The sequence below is a fragment of the Canis lupus genome, chromosome 20 (genome assembly GCF_003254725.2).
Source record: "Canis lupus dingo isolate Sandy chromosome 20, ASM325472v2, whole genome shotgun sequence".
Taxonomy (NCBI): domain Eukaryota; kingdom Metazoa; phylum Chordata; class Mammalia; order Carnivora; family Canidae; genus Canis; species Canis lupus.
In genome coordinates this window covers 13864567-13882210 of record NC_064262.1, presented here as the reverse complement: position 1 = coordinate 13882210, position 17644 = coordinate 13864567, and the positions used below count along the sequence as shown (strand labels likewise).

The following is a 17644-nucleotide window of genomic DNA, read 5'->3' as shown; positions in this document are numbered from 1 at the left end:
TCATCAACTGTATTCCAGGCAATTGTTAAGCCCCGCAGAGAAAACATGAATCAGCCACAGTGTCTATACTCAGGAAGTTCACTGACTGGTATAACAGGCATGTTTCAACAGGGCATTGTAAATAACTGCAGGCAATGTGAAGAGAATTAAGCACAGAATATATGGCAGTACTGAACCACCGGTGAGGGAGCCAAGGAAGGTTTCTTGCAGAAGTAAAGACAGTTAGCAGGCCATGATGGGGGAAAGGCATACCAGGCAAGCAGAAAGTATGAGCACATATGAGAAACAGTTTGGGAGCACAGAATGTAGGAAGGAGGAATGAGAGACAAGAAGCTAAAAACAGGGTTGTGGAGAGTTATGTGTATGGGTAGGATTTACCTACATTTTCCTGCCTTGTCTTTGCCTATCCCCTTTTGTCACATCCTGGGGAACCTCTAAGTGACACTTCAATGGAAACTTAGAAGTCTATAGTCATAGTTCACTTGTAGTCCATGAAGTAAGCAGGGAGAAAGATGAAAGAAGAAGGCTAAGAGGAAAAAGCAATAATATTTTACCTTCTCAATGGAAGCCACCATAAAAAAAAATCACAACATGGCTTTTACCCATAGAAGAAAATAGTGAGGTTGCTTGTGGAGAAAAATGAGTCTTTTGATAGCCTTCTGAGAGTCACAAACCTTTGAATGACCAGAAGGCACTGCGCAGAAAGGGATCAGTTAGGGACACCTATTCCTCCAACCCCTCAGGACCAAGCTACATACAGATGCTGGGGTTCCTGGGTTGATGTACCCAGAATCAGGTAGGCCTGACCCACAAATGTACTTCAGCTCTAAACTTTTCCTTCTTGGGACATTCCATTTCTCAGCTCTGTTTAATGAAAAAGTTCATTTCTGGAGCACTTGGGTGGCTCAGTCGATTAAGCATCTGACTTCAGCTCAGGGTCCTGGGATGGAGCCCAGGGTTAGGCTTCCCATTCAGCAGGGAGTCTGCTTGTTCCACCTCCCCTTGCTCATTCTTTCTCTCTCTCTCAAATAAATAAATAAAATCTTAAAAAAGAGAAAACATTCACTTCTGATCCTATTTTCTTACCAAATATTAGAAAACTCAGGCATCGTTTCTCTGTAGGCCAATGTGAACACCTGAAAAACTCTCCTATGGGGGGGTGCTCTTTAGAATTTGAGTCAGAATGCTGACTGTAAGAAAGAGACTTCCTGATATCACTTTTCTTTCCTATATGAACAGCCACTAGATAAACATCAGACAAGCAAAGAAAATGAAAATGCTGACCTAGGGCAGACTTGAATTAAAATCTGATAGTAAAGGCCTCAGAATTCTCACTACTGTTTCTAAGAATATTTTCAGTTTTAAAATCTTTTAGTTGATAAAAATCAAAGCAGTGCCTTATTCCATGTGTTCCAGACTAGATGCATTGATGTCATGTCAAAGCACACACACCTCAGAAACTCAATAGTCCCATTTGCTAGATGCAGACCACAGCCTACTAGGAGAGGATGAATTTCAGAAACAATGAAAACTTAAAGAAACTATCCTTTTGGAGCTTCCAAATCAACACTCTAGAATCTGAATTATATTGCAATCAGGGAAAATCAAACATTCTTCTTCATTGCTCAAAGTACTAACATTTCCCTTGAGATTGGATTCTCAATTTCTATTTATTAAAGGAAGAAAATAATATTGAAATCTTACAGTCTCCTGTTTTCCCTCCTTTTTCATTGTTCTGAATAGCAAAGCACTATATTATTCAGGACAAAGTTTTGTATACATTAAACATTTTTGTGACTAAGATTTTTATGTAACTGATCCTTAAGGAGAAAGACTTAAGTAATTTCGGTACTGAGACTCAAGAAAGGTGTTTCCTCATCTTCTGTAAAACTGCAAACAAACTCGTTTGATAAAAATAAGAGAGACATGGTCAAAGTTTGAAAATAAAAGTTTTAAGCCTTAGACTGAAAAGCAAACGATGACAGATCCACAATTCTATGAATTGTGCAACAACTCATTTTAGGAAAAAAAAAAAAGGACCTTTAAAAAAAAATTAGGACCTATCTTTTAGAGCAGTTTTAGGTTCATAGCAAAATTGAGCAGGAACTACAGAGTTCTCAAATACTCCCTGTTCTTATACATGCATAGCTTCCCAACTCTGATGATCCCTGACAAGATAGCTATATTTGTTACAATCAGTGAATCTACATTGACATCTACATTGACATCATTATCACCCAAAGTTTACATTAGAATTCCTTCTTGGTGTTATACATTCTATGGGTTTTGATATATCCACCATTATAGTATCATACAGAGCAATTTCACTGCACTAAAAATCTTCTGTGTTCTCCTATTCATCCCTCCATCCCCTCACCCTCTGGACAACCACTGATCCTTTAATGTTCCATAGTTTTGCCTTTTCCAGAAAGCCATCTAGTTGGAATCATATAGTTTGTAGTCTTTTCAGATTTGCCTTCTATCACTTAGTAATATGCATCTAAGTTTCCTCCATGTCTTTTCATCATTTGTTTGTTCGTTTCTTTAGTCCAAAATAATATTCCATTCCCTGGATGTATCACAGGATGTATCCATTCACCTAAGGAAGGACATCTTGGTTGACTCCAAATTCAACAATTCATTTTTAAACTCCATCTTTAAAGAGTAACCATCTGAGATCAATTAGTATATTTATTTCCTTGTTGAATTTCAAAGGCCAATTCAGCCAAACTCTTAATTAATGCATGAATTTCCTTCAACAGCAAACCCAAACTTTGGGTGACTTTGCTTGTGTCCTCTTCTAACAAATAACTCACCATTCCCATAAGGTAGCCCATTGCATTACAGGATATCTGTAATTATTACTAGACAGTTCTTCCTAATGCTAGACTTTTCCTACACATCTCAAAATCAGGTTTTCAATGTACATTTCCAAATGTATTTTTTCAATTAAAATCTCAGTATCAAAAAAAAAAAATCTCAGTATCTTTTCTATTGTTTAAAGGGGGAAAAGTAAGAATTGTTGGTTTTGTTATTTTTTTCAACTACTTTTGCAATTTATGTATTTATTTTTACTTTTGCAATTTAATCTCTTAAAATATTTACAACAATCAGAGTTCACTCTCACAACACCATTTTGAGTCTCCCACATCATTCTGGCTATTTTCCTTTGGACATGCTTTTTTTTTTTTAATCTATACTTTTTCTTCAGAATTGGGCACAGTCTTCCATGAGTAATCGGATGAATGCAGAGGAGAGGGAAACAATTATCTCTCATGTGGAGTATATACATTCCAATTACTGCCACACTACTCTGAGACCACATTAAACCTACAGTTAATTAAAACTCGATCCTTCCCCATCTGCTCTACCTGCCTCCTCACTTCTTCATCATATTTTCCCTCTTAAATTTCAGCCTGTTACATTTGGTTGTCAAGATAATTTTAGAAATATTATCTATCTATCCAAAGCCTTCACCCTTTTTTATGGTATTTGGGATTCTGATCAATTGTATTTAATTCATTCACTTATTCATCATTCAAACATTATGTATTAAGCATCAATTATGGCGTCACATTTAGGCGAGGCCTGGGTATACAGAGCAAACACTAGTGCCTATTCTTTTTTTTTTTTTAAATTTATTTATTCAGAGAGAGAGAGAGAGACTGAGAGGCAGAGACACAGGCAGAGGGAGAAGCGGACTCCATGCAGGGAGCCCGACGCGGGACTCAATCCTGGGTCTCCAGGATCAGACCCCGGGCTGCAGGCGGCGCTAAACCGCTGCGCCACGGGGGGTGCCCACACTAGTGCCTATTCTTAAGAAATATATGGTGGAGGAGGAATGACAGATTATAACTGATTAGACTAATGAATGTGTAATTACAAACTAATATAACTGCTCTGAAATTTTAAAGTACAATTTTATTAGTGATTATAATCCAAGTAATCTAATGTGGATATAGGTAGGGAAGTGGTAAGAAAAGGCTTCCCGAGAGAAGTGACAATCGAGCTGAGACCTATAGGACAAGTAGAAGTTAACTATTAAAGAAGTAAAGAAAGGAAGAAGTAAAGGTCTGGAAGAACATTCTAGTCAGAGGAAAGGTCCTGGAGGAGAAGGAAGCATATCATGGTTCAATATCTGAACAGAGGCCAAGGTATCTAGAATAAATAGTAGCAGTCACGGGAGAGTCATGTAAGGTGATGCTACAGATGCAGGCAGGGCATGTAAGGTTTTTGCACACTGGATAAATGATCTAGCTCTACTATAATATCCTACAAAGAGTCTGTCTGGAGCAGACTCCACTACTGTGAATTTTAGCTTCATTTTCTCAAATTTTCAGAGCCCTCCCCATTAGTCAAGTTCAAACCCTTTAACTTGCCATAAACAGTCCCCAAAATTTGATTTTCCTTTTCAAATGTGTCTCTGATGAGTTCTTTTTTTTTTAACACTTTATTTGTTTATTCACGAGAGACACACAGAGAGAGAGGTAAAGACACAGGCAGAGGGAGAAGCAGGCTCCATGCAGGGAACCTGATGTGGGACTCTATCCCGGGACTCCAAGATCACATCCTGGGCTGAAGGCAGGCGCTAAACCACTGAGCCACCCAGGGATCCCTCTGATGAGTTCTTGATGTGAACCTTGTGCTGCTGCAGAAATAAGTAGTACATTTCCCCACCCCTCAGCCTTCACCTGAAACATTCTGCCTCTCTGTTCCAGCCTCATTTATGGTCCATAAGATGGATACGTGGTCAAATGCACAACCACTTACCATTTCCTCAGATACTGACTCTGTTTCCTCAGTGAGACTACAATTTCCCAGGGGGCAAGAAATATTTTTGTTACTTGTTTCGAATGCTACAAAGCTCCTATACAACTTCCACACACAATAAATAGCTAATTCATGTTTATAGATTATATAAGTAGCCTCCTCTAAGAACTCCCTACTGAATAAGTTTCCATGGTTTAGCTACCACTTTGTTGTGCATAGTAGGCACATCAGTAATGCCTCATTCTTATGAGATGCAGTTTCCTTAGAATATATGCTGTGGAATCTTCTGTATTAGGAGTTTTTATACAATGGAGAAACCAAATTGTGGCATATGTATTTCTCTTCCTTAATGTTTTAGGACAACATTTTCCAATGTGCTCCACACTACTGAGTGGCATCCAAAAAAAAGTTAGTTGAAAAGATGTTCCTTGGCCATATATGTTTGGGAATATTAGATTATGTGTGAATTCAATTTGTAGAACTTCTCAGAGTATTAATCTATTAGTGAGCATTTTGATTATCCAAGAGACATTAATCATTAATTCATTCCTTTAACAAATATTAAGAAATTACCATATGCCAGGTAACATGGCAACAGAGGTATGCCACCAAATATTTAAAAACCAGATCTCTAAAGAAAAAAGAAACACCAAACACCCCAACTTGTAGTATTTGATAATTTCTATAATGTACACACCCGCACGTGGTTGATTTTTCAGCCATCGAGGTCACGTCACTGAACTAGAAGTAGCGACAAAATGCACACAGCCCTTTTCCAGCCAGTTCAAGTTGACTTCAGCACACTAGGTGTAAATCAATGATGAATAAAGTAGTTACGGTGTCTACGCTTACAGAACTTACAGTCTAGTGTGGGCAAAAGAAAATAAACAAGTTAATAAGCCAATATATAAGGCTGAATTGTAAGAGGGATGGCCAAGGGAAGAAAAACAGAGCTCCATTGGAAAGAGAGCATCACTGGGATCTGGGGAGATGGTCACAAGAGTCCTCCTCAAAGAAAAGATGTTCTAGCTGAGTACAACATTATGAGAAGAAGCTTGTCAGAGAAGAAGGAAAGGGAACAACATTTCAGGTGAGAGAAACAGCATGTGCAAAAACAGAAGCCTGCAAAGGATATGGCTATTTTAAAGGATTTAAGAGGCCATTGTATCTGGACAGAGTGAATAAGAGAGAATGGAAAGAAATAAAGTTGCAAAGGTAAGTGGGATCTAGATGCATGGCCTTGACCTCCTGCCAGGGAGTATGGATTTTAAGAGGCAGAAGGAGGGGGGCACCTGGCTGGCTCTGTCAAAAGACTCTGTGACTCTTGATCTCGGGCTCATGAGTTTGAAACCATGTTGGGTATAGAGATTACTTAAATAAATAAAACTTAAAAAAAAAAAAGAGGCAGAAGGAAGCATTTGAAGATTATTTTTGTTTTATTTAAGGAGGAAGTGGAATATTCTTAAAAGCTCACATTTGACTGCTGTGTGAAGAATGGCCCAGAGCATTTCCCACACATACTTGACATGGAGCCCTGCTTCATCTAAGGATCTTTATCAAATATGACCCTCACAGTACATCTTGGAAAATATTATATTAGAAGTTTTAAAGAAGCATGTAATTAGTTAACATTATTTTTCAACTTCTCACAACAAGAAACAAATAGTTAAGTGTGATTAAGAGAAGTTTCTCTATTGCTACTCCCTACCAAACCATCCTAGCCTTTTCCAATATGCTCAGGACAATCTCCAGTGTTTGTACATGTGATGAAAATGAAAACAGCTAAAAAAAATCTGAAGTGAAAGACTTAGAGATACTGTGAGATCCAGCTCAGGTAACATAGGCTGTTGATGGTTATGCACAAAATCTGGTTGTTTTTATGAAAATAGATTAAACTCATTCTAAAGCAGAGCTGTCTGATAGAATGTTCTGCAATGATGGGAAGTCCTATATCTGTACTGTCCAGGATTGTCATCTCTAGTCAGATGTGTCTAGTAAGCATTTGAGATGTTGGTAATGTGACTGAGCCCTGAATTTAAAATTTTATGTAATTTCAGTTCATTTAAATTAAATTTAAATAGCCACATATAGCTTTGGCTGCCATAATGGATGCCATAATTCTAGAAGATACTAATGGTAAAATAAAAAGTGGTGATTTCCCTCCATTCATAGCTAAATGAAACCCCTGCTTACAAATCAACTTAGTCTCACAGGAGAGCAGTAATACGCTAAAGGCATTTCAAAGGTCACTTTGCAATTTAGTCTTCCATTGTGATTTTTTGCCTTTTTTTTTCTATTCAAAGCCATATATACACAGGAGAACTTGTTAATGTCTCTAAATAATAGATTAGAGTTATTTATGACTGTGCTCGCATACTCATTTTCTCCTAAAAATATCACCACATTTTAGACATAAAGGCTTCCTCTCTGATGGAAGAAAAAAGTTGGAAAGCAGTAGAGAACAAAATAGTCTTGTGACTTTGTTTTGTCGATATGTAGCTGCAACCAACCAACCAACACAGCAACTATTACCCACTGCTCCTATTTTTCATGTCAGCACTCAGAGTTCTTTTAAATCTCCTTTAAGCTCCCAAGCACTTTTAAATTACATCATACCAAGTCAACAGATGAGAAAAATGGCTAGGAATACATGGTCCATTAAAAATTCCCAACTGGCCTTCTTATGACAAGGTGTTTCTCAAAACATTCTGTTATTTTGCAAGATAAATCTTTCTTATTGATTTTACTCTTTAACACCCCTATCATGAAGAATTGGGTTGTAAATGGTCCAACACATGGGGTTGCAACTTGTTGTTTAAACGCTGCTGCCTGTCATTTTCTAGGAAGGCTTGCTTTCCTTCTTTATTCCTTCATTTTTGTACTTCCTTCCTTCATCTGTTCAACAAACCTCTCCTAAGAACTTACTAGGTGCCTGGTACTATAGCAGGGGCTGCAGATATGGCAGTTATGACAGAGAGGGTCTCCACAATCATGGAGCAATGGAATGCTACCAGACACAAAACAGCATGCTGCACAGCATGAGGAGGTCTATAAACAGAGAGGTTTGTGGAACAGATCAAAATTCACGTCTGTAAGAAGAAAGAGGAAATGAAGAGATGGCTCAGAGGATCAACATACTGGGCTTGAATTTCATCCAGAAAGTCTGCCTTTGTAAAAGAAAAAGAAAACTAGGATCATCTTCAAGGGCTACAGAAAAAATCATTTGAAATTATGGAAAACAGCATCAAGGCAAATCTTGCTCCATCATTAAATAAAACATGTATGAATGTAAAAACAGACAAAATCTCTTTCAGGGGACTTACAGTTTAAAATCAATATGTGGACCATTCAAGTTTCCTTATTGCTGACCAAACAGTCCGAAATCCTTAGCCAGGTATTCAAAAGCCTCCAAAATTTAGCTCCATTTGACCTCTCCAAATTTGCATCTCCCTGCTTCTCTCAGGAATCCTCCATTACAGATGGATATCCTGAAATGTTTGGAGGTTGCTTACTTCTGTTCCTTTGCTTGCCTCAAATTTTTAGCAATTCTTCACAGCTTAATTTAAGTCTTATCTCCTGCATGGAGCATTGTCTGACCACCTCAACTTCTAAAGAATACTCTCTTTCTCCTCAGAACTAGTAAGACACCTCATGTAAATAATCGTTTTTAGGCAATGACAATTTATTACTTTGCAGTTACCAAATGTATTAGGTATATCTAAATCATAAGATCAATGTACCTTATATTTTGCTTTGCACTAGTCAAACATTTGTGTATACATTTAATGTGTAAAGTATTTTTTTCAAACCTCATCTCATTAAATGTGTTCCTCCCTACAATCTAATTAGGTAAGTATTTTCTTCACCTGTGCACAATGGTAAAAACCGAGGCCCAGGAAAGGAAGCCAATTCACCCAAGGTTGCACAGCTAGTAAGATATAGCTGAGTTTAAAATAAGGATTCTTGACTCTAAAATTAGTGTTCTTTCTCCATAACAGTGAAGAGGTTTTTTTAAATACAGGACCCTTGTTAAATACGACTCTATGTGTGCCAGACAGTCTTGATCACATAGTAGGTATTTAGTGGGTCTGTGTGAAAAGAGTAATGGATTTCTGATTAATGAATAAAATGAAGCCTCTTTCAAAATAAGCTTCATCAAATGCAAAAGAAGCAGGAATGGGGATTCGTTTTTTTTTTTTTTTTTTTTTTTTTGTAATGCCATCATGGTAATTTTGGGATTTAAAAAAACAGCGACAAAAAGAATTACCCGTGATTATGGCCATGGTTGCTCCAAATACATCTGAGTCACCTAACCTTTGGATCTGCTTTTTCCTAATGGTTTCAGGCCAAATCACCCAATCTTTTATGGTATAACAGCTCCTCCATAAATGGAGACAGAACAGAACAAATTACTAATACTCAAGCGGATGCAGAAACCACCCCGATGGATAATTTCAATGTTAATGCAAAAATATTTAAAAGAGCTACAGAATGTCACATAGAGGATTAGTAATACAAAAGAAATACAAGGCATTTATTTTTGAAAAAGTGATTTTTTTTCTGTGTATCACTTGTACATTTTAAATAGAGTTTCTACAGCTTACATATGAATGCTATTTTCTAAGTAAAAGGTAGCTTGAATTGTAGGTAAGTGTACTTCTTAAGGTTATGCATGCTTAATCATATTAGCCTGCATATTCCAAATATGTCCTATGTGCTACGCACTGTGAGGGAACTTCTTTAATCCTCACAACAACCTTGTAAGCTACATGTTGTTAGTCATCCCACTGAGAAAGTATGTGGGTTTTCCATATGAAGCAATTCTGGCACTAACTACCCAGCATTAATACATACCCCACAGGTCAAGGGCTCAGTCCTACTTCAGATGCCAATCATAAGTAGTGTACCTCCAGGTAATTCAAACTCCTTCCAACTCGGCTACAAATGGGAAGTTCCCATGACTCCCTCCTTCTGTTTCTATTGTTTGCTAAAGCAGCTCACAGAACCCAGGAAAACAGTTTACTTACTACTGCTGATTTACTACAAAGAATATTTTAAAGGATAAAAAAGAACAGCCAGATGATGAGGTACAAAGGGTGAAGTTTGGAAGGGTTCTGAGCACAGAAGCCCGAGACCCCATGGAGCTGGGAATGGGCTGCCCTCCTAGTACCTGAGCCTTATACTCGGAATTTTTACAGAGGCGTCATCATGCAGGCATGATCAATTGTTAACTCCATTTCAGCCTCTCTTGCCACTCCATAGAATGGGGGGTGGGGTGGGAGCGAGGTGGGGGACTGAAAAGCCCAAGCTTCTAATCATAGCTTAGTCTTTCTGGTAACCAACCCCTGTCTAGAAGCTCACCAAGAATCACAACATTAGAACAAAAGATCTTCCATCAATCATCCAGGGAATTCCAAGGAATTTAGGAGCTCCATGTCAGGAACGGGGTAGACAGCAGACACACACCCACACACACTTCTTATTATTTCAAAGGCAGAAGAATCCCCCACACTGACTATGGATCAGTTAAATGTAAGATTATACAAGAACTGGAACAAAGATTATATCATTTCTGTATGGTTAGGGGGATAGTTTTTTTTAAGTAGGCTCCACACTCAGCATGGAGCCAAATGTAGGGCTTGAACTCACAACCCTGAGACCAAGACCTGACTGAGATTAAGAGTCAGACAGTTTAACCAACTGAGCCGCTCAGGAGCCCCCAGATTTTTTCAAAATGGAGAATACTTAGAAAATCACATTTAAGGAAGACCAAGGGACAGAATAGCCAAATTGGAAAAATTAATATAAACTCCATTTCCTAAAAGGAAATACTTTCTTTTTTTCAGTTTTTTTTTTCTCTAAAAATGACCAAACAGCATCAGCAGCACTTTGACCTTGTCACCTCTTTATGTGGCTCTCTGGGTCCCAGACATTAGTTTTCAATATGTTTCTTCTAAAAGGAAACCTGGGATTCTCAGAGGGCAACTGATTCCCTGCTTTGGGATTGAGTCACATCTGGAGAGCCAGAGCATGTGCTAAAGACTACTGGTGCTCTTGAGGACATCAGGACAAAGGGCCAGCTTACAGAGACTCATACTGACCAAGTTAAGACTGTTGAAGAATCAAGAAAAGAACAACAGGGGTACCTAGGTGGCTCAATCAGTTAAGGGTCTGTCTGCCTTTGGCTCAGGTCATGATCCCAAAGTCCTGGAATTCAGCCCCACATTGAGCTCCCTGCCCAGCAGAGAGTCTGTTTGTCCTTCTCCCTCTGCTCCTTCCCTCTGTTCATGCTTTTTCTGAAATAAATAAATAAATAAAATCTTTAAAAATAATAATAATTATATAATTAAATTGAACAAGTCTGAGTCAATGAAAGGTCATGATTCTACCCTGATAACAGATAGGAAATGTTATAACAAAGTAAATGAAAAGGTAGTTCTAATGCAAAAACTGACTACAAATATATATATTTGCCTTTTGATTGATTATAATAATTAAAAGAGATTATATGTAGGCATGTTGCTCCTACATATTCTTCTGTACATCTGTTCATAAGGTGCAGATACGTACCTGATGTCTAAGTAGAGGAGTAATTATAAGTCAGCTAAGTAGTTGCAAGGAACTTTGGAACTAAATCTTCAAATAGAAAAAAAAATGATTATGGTCACAAATAATAATCAGGTGAAATGAGGTTTAAATCAGTAGTCACATTCAATGCTCAAAGAGAAAGAGGGTTCAACAGAGAATTTTGAGGTGATTGGTTAGCCAAATGTTCTCAGAAAGCTAGATGGCCCTACTAATTATATTAAATACTAATGAGGTGTATATAAGCTATTAATAATACTTATAGGACAGGGTAATGTATAATCATTTACAGCATAATTGATGATATAGTGCTGGCCATGCAAAACTTAAGGAATGCCTCATTCCGGGGAAAAACCACAAACTGCAAATGTCTACAACTATGTGAAAGATGCAGAATTCAAATCATACCACTAATGTAACAACAGTATAGTTTCATAAAGGTACCCTACCAAATGATCAGTAGCTCTGGTACAAATCAATTTGGGACAAGCAGTCAGTCCCATTCACACGTCAGAAATAGCTTGTTGATAATCCAGATCCTAGAACTAAGATGATGTGAGAAGATACTGGAGTTGTTTTGGTTCCAGGGGATTTTTTTTTGGAACGATCAAACACCTTGTAATCCTAGAAGATGACAATATAGACTCTACTATAATTTTAAGTTAAATTAAAACAAGTATTGTTGTAATCATACAAAGGTATTTAAAAATATATATCAAAGCAATAAAGAAATCAGACCATCAATAGTTTTGAATAGTTTTAGTGTAATTACAGTAACAAATTAAGTAAATATTGTAATTATAGTTATCTTGTCTACTCTTCAAGGTATTTAGAGTGTTCAAAAGTTTCAGTCACATTAAAATTTAAATTGTAGGGGCACCTGGATGGCTCAATTGGTTAAGTGTCTGCCTTCAGCTCAGGTCACAGTCTCAGGGTCCCGGCATCAAGACCCATGTTGGGCTCTCCGCTCAGCAGCGAGTCTGCTTCTCCCACTCTCTCTGTGATTTCTCTAACTTCCACTCTCCCTCAAACAAATAAATAAAATTTTTAAAAAATAAAATAATAATAATAAAATAAAGTAAAATTTAAATTGTAATTTGCACTATGAGAGTTTAAATAATTTCGTTTGTAATAAATTTTAAATGTTAAATTTGATGTTTCAAAGTTTTATCTATTAAGTATGTATATTTAGTATATTGAGCATATTATGAAATATAGATAGAAGTTTATATTCCTCTTTGTTTAATAAGCCCCTAGAGAATCAAAGAATCTTATCAGTAGAAATAATCTCAGAGAGGTTAAGTAATTTGTCCAAGATCACATTGCAAACCCAGATCTGTATGAATCCAAATCCTATATTTATATCTAAGTGTCAAATTCTTTGTAAACTTTTTTTGTAGCAGGTTTTCTCACATTTAGGCCACTATTCTCTTTTACTTGACATTGAATGATTTGGGGTTATATAGACACAAGAGTCCAGACAGTTTCCCCACGGGCTGGATTCAACCATAAGAACAATCAGTTTGGAGCACATAATTTTTTAAATAAGAAAAAATGAATACATTGGTAATGTTTAAAAAAAAAAAAAAAAACCTCCCATAGAAAGAAAGATGTCAAGCTTCTCTTGAAAATTTGGCAGATTTAGCAATATTGGGCTTTCATGTGTCAAAAAGCAATATAAATTGAGTTATGGCTGCCTCTGGAATGGGGCATTCATGTCATTTTCCACTCTCCCCATCTAGCCAGCTTACTATTTTACATTACCTGTCTGATTCCTCATGTACATGTAAGTGTCCTTTTTCCATTGAAACCAACTGCACAAAGACCATCACATCATGCACGCTTGTAGAATCCATTGTCAAAGGGGAAATTTAATAGTACCAGACACAATAAAGAGATGGGACCTATTTCAAGAACCTCAAGGACCATGTTTCTCCAGTTCTAAACTGCAGACTCTAGACTGGTGATATCTACAAAACAATAAGACAGGTTTGACATGGAATTAGATTTGTGGAATATTCCACATTTGTATGCCTTTATCTATCTATCTATCTATCTATCTATCTATCTATCTATCTATCCATCCATCTATCATAAATATATCTATCCATCTATCATATATATATCACTCTAAATACAATTAAACATTGAGCAAAGGAGAAAGAGCCAGCAAAGCTCTTAAAAAAAAAAAAAAAAAAAAGCAGCCAACCTAGAGCAATTTACACATTCAGTGTAAAATATCAAAATACCGTGGACTTTCTTCACAGAGTGGGAACAAATAATCTTAAAATTTGTATGGAACCAGAAAAAACTCTGAATAGCCAGAGGAATGTTGAAAAAGAAATCCAAACCAGGGGGCATCAAAATGCCTGACTTCAAGCTGTATTACAAAGCTGCGATCATCGAGACAGCATGGTACTGGCACAAAAACAGACACATAGGTCAATGGAACAGAATGGAGAACCCAGAAATAGACCTGACTCAACTCTATGGGTCAACTCATCTTTGACAAAGCAGGAAAGAATATCCAATGGAAAAAAAAAGAAAGTCTCTTCAATAAATGGTGTTGGGAAAATTGGACAACCACATGCAGAAGAATGAAGACCATTCTCTTACATCATACACAAAGATAAACTCAAATTGGTTGAAAGATCTAAATGTAAGACAAGAATCCATCAAAACCCTAGAGAAGAACACGGCCAACACCCTTTTTGAACTTGGCCACAGCAACTTCTTGCAAGATACATCTATGAAGGCAAGGGAAACAAAAGCAAAAATGAACTATTGGGACTTAATCAAGATAAAAAGCTTCTGCACAGCAAAAGAAACAGCCAATAAACCTAAGAGACAACCTACAGAATGGGAGAAGATATTTTCAAATGACATATCAGATAAAGGGCTAGTATCCAAGATCTATCAAGAACTTATCAAACTCAACACTCAAGAAACAAACAATCCAGTCATGAAATGGGCAGGAGACAGGAACAGATGTTTTTCCAGAGAAGGTCTACACATGGTCAACAAGCACATGAGAAAATGCTCCGCATCACTTGCCATCAGGGAAATACAAATCAAAACCACAATGAGATACCACCTCACACCAGTGAGAATGGTGAAAATTAGTAAGACAGGAAACAACAAATGTTGGAGAAGATGTGGAGAAAGGGCAACCCTCTTGCACTGTTGGTGGGAATGCAAACTGGTACAGCCACTCTGGAAAACTGTGTGGAGGTTCCTCAAGAAGTTAAAAATAGAGCTACCCTATGACCTAGCAACTGCACTACTGGGGATTTACCCCAAAGATACAGATGCAGTGAAATGGCAGGACACCTGCACCCCAGTGTTCATAGCAGCAATGTCCACAATACCATACTGTGAAAGGAGCTATAATGCCTTTCAACAAATGAATGGATAAAGAAGATGTGGTATATATAAATATAAATATACTCAGCCATCAGAAAGGATGAATAGCTACCATTTACATCGACATGGATGGAACTGGAGGATATTATGCTGAATAAAATAAGTCAGTCGAAGAAAGACATTTATCATACGGTTTCACTCATATGTGGAATATAAGAAATAGTGAAAGGAATTATAGGGGAAAGGAGGGAAACTGAGTGGGGAAAAATTAGAGAGGAAGACGAACCATGAGAGACTCCTAACTCTGGGAACAAACAAAGAGTTGCCGAAGGGGAGGTAGGTGGGGGGTTGGGGTAACGGGTGACAGTCACTGAGGGGGGCACTTGATGGGATGAACACTGGGTGTTATACTATATGTTGGCAAATTGAATCTAAATAAAATATAAAAAAATAATAACAAAAATTTGTAAAAAGAAAGAAAAAGAACAGCCAAGAAGTGGATGAAACCAGAAGAGTTCATCCATCCATCCATTTACAAAGGTGCTGTGCCAGGCAGGTACGTACCTCAAAATCTTTCCTGGCTTTGTCATCTATTCATCCAGAGACTTTGAGAACCCACTTTGTTCTAGGCACAGTGGATTATGCATGAGCTAGAAAGCAGCAAACAGAATATGCAGGATCCCTTCCATCACCTGTCACACTCCAAATCCTACAAATAATTAAATCTGTGGCAAATTTTAGGGGCAGGTGGGTAGCTCAGTCATGATCTTTGGCTCAGGTCGTGATTTCAGGGTCCTGGGGTCAAACCCTGTGTCCAGCTCCCCACTTAGTGGGGAGTCTGATTTCCCTCTTCCTCTGCCCTCCTCCCCCGCTTGTGTGCTCTCTCCCTTTCTCTCTCTCTCTCTCTCAAATAAATAAATAAAATCTTAAAAAAAGAAAAAAACTGTGGTAGATTTTGTAAAGAAAAAAAAAGTAAAGGATGCTGTGAAAGCGTGTACAGGGGGTTGCCTACCCTAATTTAGGGATTCAAAGCAAGGACATTACATTACAAGGACATTACATTAATTACTTAGGACCCACAGGCCACTGATTATTCCTTTCCAAACCCTAGTGTGCTTCACCGTATGTCCACTTATCAGCTGAATTATTTCATAACAATAATGGTGGTAGTTAAGATAAACTAAGGACTTACTATGTACTCAGCTTTGTGGTGAGTGCTCTATACAGACCAACTATTGAACCTTCATGCTAATTTTGTTTTAAGACTGATGCTCATACTATCCACATCTACTGTATAGATGAGGAAAGCAAGTAAAGGCACAGAGGTATTGAGTATTTGTCCAGAAACTGGAAAACTGAAGTCAAGACTCAAATTCAAATCTGCCCTTCTAGAGTTGCCATACTCTTAACCCTTAACTTTCTTTTTTTTTTTTTAAGATTTTATTTATTTCTTTGTCAGAGAGACAGTGAGCGAGCACAAGTAGACAGAATAACAGGCAGAGGGAGAGAGAGAGAAGCAGACCCTCCACTGAGCAGAGAGCCCTACGCAGGGCTCAATCCCAGGACCCTGGGATCATGACCCGAGGTGAAGGCAGATGCTAAACTGATGGAGTCACCCAGTACCTCTTTCCTTAACTTTCTTATAAAGAATCCATACCATTCCTGATGAAGTCCGTCTACCTGGTAAATAGCTGTATATTAAGCGCTCTCTCTTTCTTTCTATCTCTCTCTCATTCTCTCTCTCTTTCCAGAGTAGCTTTTCCCAAAACAATAAATGTCCATGTATCTTAACCTACTTTTATAGTAAAGAACTGATCCAGCAAGTACAAGCCTATTCCTCCCATAATACCTTTTTATTAAGGATAAATATGAGTTAGGAGACACGGTGCAGCATCCAATCTCAGAAAGCAATTTTCAAGGATTGAGTATCTCCACTTTATGTTGCAAAATAACGAACACATGGACACCCCAGAATGCTTATCCAACACAGTTTGCCATGTTAGCATTTAAAATAGGAGAGCATGTGCTGAAAGATATAAAGAAATGTAACTATACAGATGATTTCTTCCCTATTTAGCTCAACATTGATCATTTGCTGTTAAGTAAACACTCTAAAGTAAAAGGAATCAATGGGAATTTGGATCTTTCAGGAGAAATTACATGGCAAAAGCTCACTATAGGGAGGCGAGAAAAGATAAAGCAAAGGAACCTTTAGTAGTGCTGAAGGAAAAATGAAAAGCTGATAACCTTGGCTGAGAAAACCCTTTCAGAATGAGTCATTTCCATATGCAAGAAAGATCACGTTTTATGCAGTTGCATTATGAAATAAGAAGAAAGCTTTTTCCCCCTTATCCAAGCAGGGAAGATCATTTTCCAGATTAACGTAAGAAGCATAAAAATATTTTTTTTCCAGCATCAAGCAACCATGGCCTTTCTTAACCCTTTGACACTCACAGCTTTATAAGTATGAATGCCTTGGAAAGTTTGTGCTGTAGCCCGAATCTCAATCCTTAAATACCCTGCAATGTGTGGGGAACAAGAAAAGCCAAAAATGCCACCGGACACCCTAGGGCATTCCTTTTACCCCCCAAAACAAAGAAATCCCATTGAAGCTTAAGTTTCCCTACATCCCTCAGAGCTGGAGTATCTGAGCCTTTTAACATGAGAGAGCATGAACACACTTTGCCTAAATTTAATGAACATCCAAAAAAGATTTGGCCAAAAGTTGAAACAATGTAATAGAATAAGGTTTTATGTTGGTTTTTTGTTTTTTGTTTTTTGTTTTTTTTGGCAGAGGTGGGGGTTATTTCGTTTTTTTCTGTTTTGCATATTTTATAGGAAAAGAAGTGTCAAATCGTTTAGTGCTGTAATGTTGCATGATAAATTAGAGGAATATTTCTGAAGTATATTTAATTACAAATTGGCC

At 37.5% G+C, this 17644-nt stretch overlaps 2 long non-coding RNA genes across 3 annotated transcripts in view; one reads left to right on the top strand and one right to left on the bottom strand.

Moving 5' to 3' along the window:
* Nucleotides 1-17644, top strand: part of LOC112662716 (uncharacterized) — a 95277-nt gene that overhangs the window by 53098 nt on the left and 24535 nt on the right. The gene's annotated exons all lie outside the window — the stretch shown is intronic.
* Nucleotides 11337-12373, bottom strand: LOC112662710 (uncharacterized). The gene is made up of 3 exons (XR_007404350.1): nucleotides 12236-12373; nucleotides 11805-11979; nucleotides 11337-11406 (listed from the first exon to the last, which is right to left on the bottom strand). It is a non-coding gene; the product is annotated as an uncharacterized LOC112662710 (long non-coding RNA).